General features: G+C 36.0%; 1 protein-coding gene across 1 annotated transcript in view; it reads left to right on the top strand.

The window, feature by feature from the left end:
- The window catches only part of TP53BP2 (tumor protein p53 binding protein 2), a 196,895-nt gene that overhangs the window by 353 nt on the left and 192,594 nt on the right, over nucleotides 1-3,948 (top strand). Inside the window, exon 2 of the mRNA XM_089917456.1 lies at nucleotides 1,500-1,877. The gene's annotated coding sequence lies outside the window, so the exon portion shown is untranslated. The remainder of the gene's footprint in view (nucleotides 1-1,499; nucleotides 1,878-3,948) is intronic.

The raw sequence follows: 3,948 nt of genomic DNA, 5'->3' as shown, positions 1-3,948 counted from the left end.
GTGAAAAAGGAAAGAAAGGTCTCGAGTTAAATAAGACTGCTCTTTAGCGCCTCGGGGGAAGGCCGGAGCTCGATCACGAGGATCCTTGGTCATAAATAAATGGCGACTCGCCCAAATGTTGTTTGATTTTGAAGAGCAGCTTATTCACTGAGCCGTTTTTGGCTGCCTCCTGGAAATAATACCTCAGGAAAAAATGCGGAGCTTGTGGTGATTAAGAGCTAATTAAGAAAAAGGAAATCACTGTTGTTGAGAGTGAAAAATGATGAGGAATTTGTTGTTTTCCCTGAATTATTCTTGTGTGACTATTTCTCTTACAAGGTGATTGCTCAGCCATACATCTGTCACAGAAGTCGTTTGAACCACCACCTCCTTCTGAAAGAGAGGACATTTTGTTTCAAAATTAATTACCACTTTTCCATTAAAAAAGAAACTTTGACTAAGATTACAAAAAGGAAGATAACCAACAGGGTGTTCTTATAATAAAAGAACACCACACACACACACACACACACACACACACACACACACAAAACCACAACGAAATCTGATCAAACCCCTAGATCCAACTACTAATGTATAGAAAGTAGAACAGAGGAGCATGTTAAACTACACCATAGAGATAGAATCAGCAAGATCTTGACTGTGGGAAACTCTACAGGACAACATCCTGGGTACTTTAATAAATAAAACGCAAGGGAAACAAAAGAGGGAAAACCTACAGATTAAAAGGGGCTTTAAAAACATCAATCGACTGCAACGTATTGATCTTATTTAGATTGTAATTCAAATTGTCAAAAGCTTTTAAAATTGACATGAGATCATTTAACTCAGATATCGATTAGATGTGTGATGATATTGAGAAATTATTGTTAATTTAAGTGTGATAATAGTGTTACGATTACAGTTGTTTTTGGGTTTTTTTGAAGTCCATATCTATTAGCGTTTCATACCAGGGGAAAAAAAAAAACCTCAGACAAACTGAAACAAACACATAATGGTACATGCGATTAACCTTACTATGCTATGCCACACTAAAAAAAAAAAAAAATGAGTAAGGTCTTTATGTCTTAATAGATCTCCAAAACGTACTGTTAAATGCAAAACACTGGGTATGGGCTGGGGCGTGGAGTATATTTCATACACAATACATATATAATATGTGTTTCCTTGGATATGGTTTAGAAAGACAATATAGGTTTAGAAAGACAACCAAGAAATGATTATTATTGTAAGAGAGTAAGTGGGAATCTAGGGGAAAGGGTTGGGAGGGAATGTTTTCACTTAATCCTTTTCACCTTTTACATTTGAATTGAATGTGGATTTTGACATTCTGGAGAAAAGGAAAAGAATTCGGCTACAGGATTTTTGTGGGGATTAACAAGTATTTTCATTACACATAGGCATGTTTCTTTAGTGTGGACTTTTTTTTTTTTTTTTAGCGTGGACTTTTAAAAGTTTTTAATGTGTTATCTTTCATATCTTTTCCTTACTCCTGCCAGGTAGTTTATCTTGAAGCAATCATACCAGTTATTCTAGAAAGGCACTATCCAGTCTGCTGTTAAAAGCTGTGGGTGAGGACTTCCTGGTGGCGCAGTGGTTAAGAATCCGCCTACCAGTACAGGGGACACGGGTTCGAGCCCTGGTCCGGGAAGATCCCACATGCCAAGGAGCAACTAGGCCCGTGTGCCACAACTACTGAGCCTGAGCTCTAGAGCCCGCGTGCCACAACTACTGAAGCCCGCGCGCCTAGAGCCCGTGCTCTGCAACAAGAGAAGCCACAGCAATGAGAAGCCTGCACACCGCAACAAACAGTAGCCCCCGCTCACCGCAACTAGAGAAAGCCCACGCGCAGCAACGAAGACCCAACACAGCCAAAAGTAAGTAAATTAAAAAAAAAAAAAAAAAAAGCTGTGGGAGAATCCCAGTAGTTCCTGGTGATATTGGGAAATATCAGACAATATAGTTTTCAGAAGAGGGCAGTCATACTTTTGAAATCAAGGTGTTCTTCCATGTGGATTTTTCATTGTCCATTTTAAAAAATTTTTAAATGGGCAATTCATTTTTTAAAAATTGAGGTATAATTGATTTGCAATATTGTTAGTTTCAGGTATACAGCAAAATAATTCAGTTATATATATAAATATATTTTCAGATTATTTTCCATTATAGATTATTACAAGATATTGAATATAGTTCCCTGTGTAAATTCTTGTTGCTTATCTATTTTATATATAGTCGTATCTGTTAATCCCATACTCCTAATTTATCCTCCCTGTCTCCTTCCCCTTTGGTAACCATAAGTTTATTTTCTATGTCTATGAGTCTGTTTTTGTTTTATTAATAGATTCATTTGTATTATGTTTTAGATTCCACATATAAGTGATATCATATAATATTTGTCTTTCTCTTTCTGACTTCAGTTAGTATGATAATCTCTAGGTCCATTGATGTTGCAGCAAATGGCAATATTTCATTCTTTTTTATGGCTGAGTAATATTCCATTGCATATATATACTACATCTTGTTTATCCATTTATCTGTTGATGGATACTTAGGTTGCTTCCATGTCTTGGCTATTATAAACAGTGCTGCTGTGAACATTGGGGTACATGTATCTTTTTTTTTCCCTCTTAACTTCAAATATATCATTTATTTGTCTTTTTGTTTGTTTATTTGAGTTCTAATGAACAAGAAACTTTGGGAAGGAAAAGCAAATAACATTCTTACCTGAGTAATCAGATCATAGTATTAATGGTTAATTAAATTATACTTAATACTCTTGGAGGTTACAAACCCTTAGAAAATATTATGAAAACTATCTTCTTTCCAGAGAAACACACATACACAAAATGTAGTATACAATTTTGGGGAGCAGGTAGTATTTACATACTTTTTGAAGCCCATCACAACTTAGTTTTCTGAGTTCAGGTTAGGAACTCCTGGTTAAATAATCTTTAAGATCCTTTCCGGTTGTGCTCTCCTAAGATAAGACAAGTGCCAGTCTTGTATCCTTGCCTGTATATGGCACCAATCACTTCTTCTTTGTCTTCCCAACAAATCCTATACGGAAAGAAAAAAAATTGAATGGCAAGTCTTCTTGTCTATTTCACACTTGGGAAACTTGGATCTGCAGCTCTACCTTGGTGAGGTCCAACTATTTGGATCAACTTTTGATTATTTTATTTTTTAATTAATTTTTATTGGAGTATAGTTGCTTTACAATGTTGTATTCGTTTCTGCTGCACAGCAAAGTGAGTCAGCCGTACACATACATATATCCCTTCCCTTTTGGACTTTCTTCCCGTTCAGATCACCACAGTGCATTAAGTTCCCCGTGCTATATGGTGTATTCTCATTAGCTATTTATTTTATACATAGTATCAATAGTGTATATGTGTCAATCCCAATCTCCCAATTCCTCCCACCCCACTTCCCCCTTGGTATCCATAGATTTGTTCTCTATTTCTGCTTTGCAAATAGGATCATCCATACCATTTTTCTAGATTCCACATATATGTGTTAATATACAATATTTGTTTTTCTCTCTCTGACTTACTTCACTCTGTATGACAGTCTCTAGGTCCATCCACATCTCTACAAATGACCCAATTTCATTCCTTTTTATGGCTGAGTAATATTCCATTGTATATATTTACCACATTTTGTTTATTCATTTATCTGTTGTTGGATACTTAACTTGCTTCCATTTCTTGGCTATTATAAATAGTGCTGCTGTGAACATTGTGGTATATATATATCTTTTTGAATTAGAGCTTTCATCTTTTCTGGATATGTGCCCAGGAGTGGGATTGCTGGATCATATGGTAGCTCTATTTTTAGTTTTTAAAGGAGCCTCCATACTGTTTTCCATAGTGGCTGCATCAATTTACATTCCCACCAACAGTGTAGGAGGGTTCCCTTTTCTCTACACTGTCTCCAGCATTTATT

The sequence above is a fragment of the Delphinapterus leucas genome, chromosome 1 (assembly GCF_059928025.1).
Source record: "Delphinapterus leucas isolate spDelLeu-1000000601 "Yukka" chromosome 1, BTC_Dleu_Yukka2, whole genome shotgun sequence".
NCBI classification, from domain to species: domain Eukaryota; kingdom Metazoa; phylum Chordata; class Mammalia; order Artiodactyla; family Monodontidae; genus Delphinapterus; species Delphinapterus leucas.
This window is presented reverse-complemented; position numbering and strand designations above follow the sequence as displayed.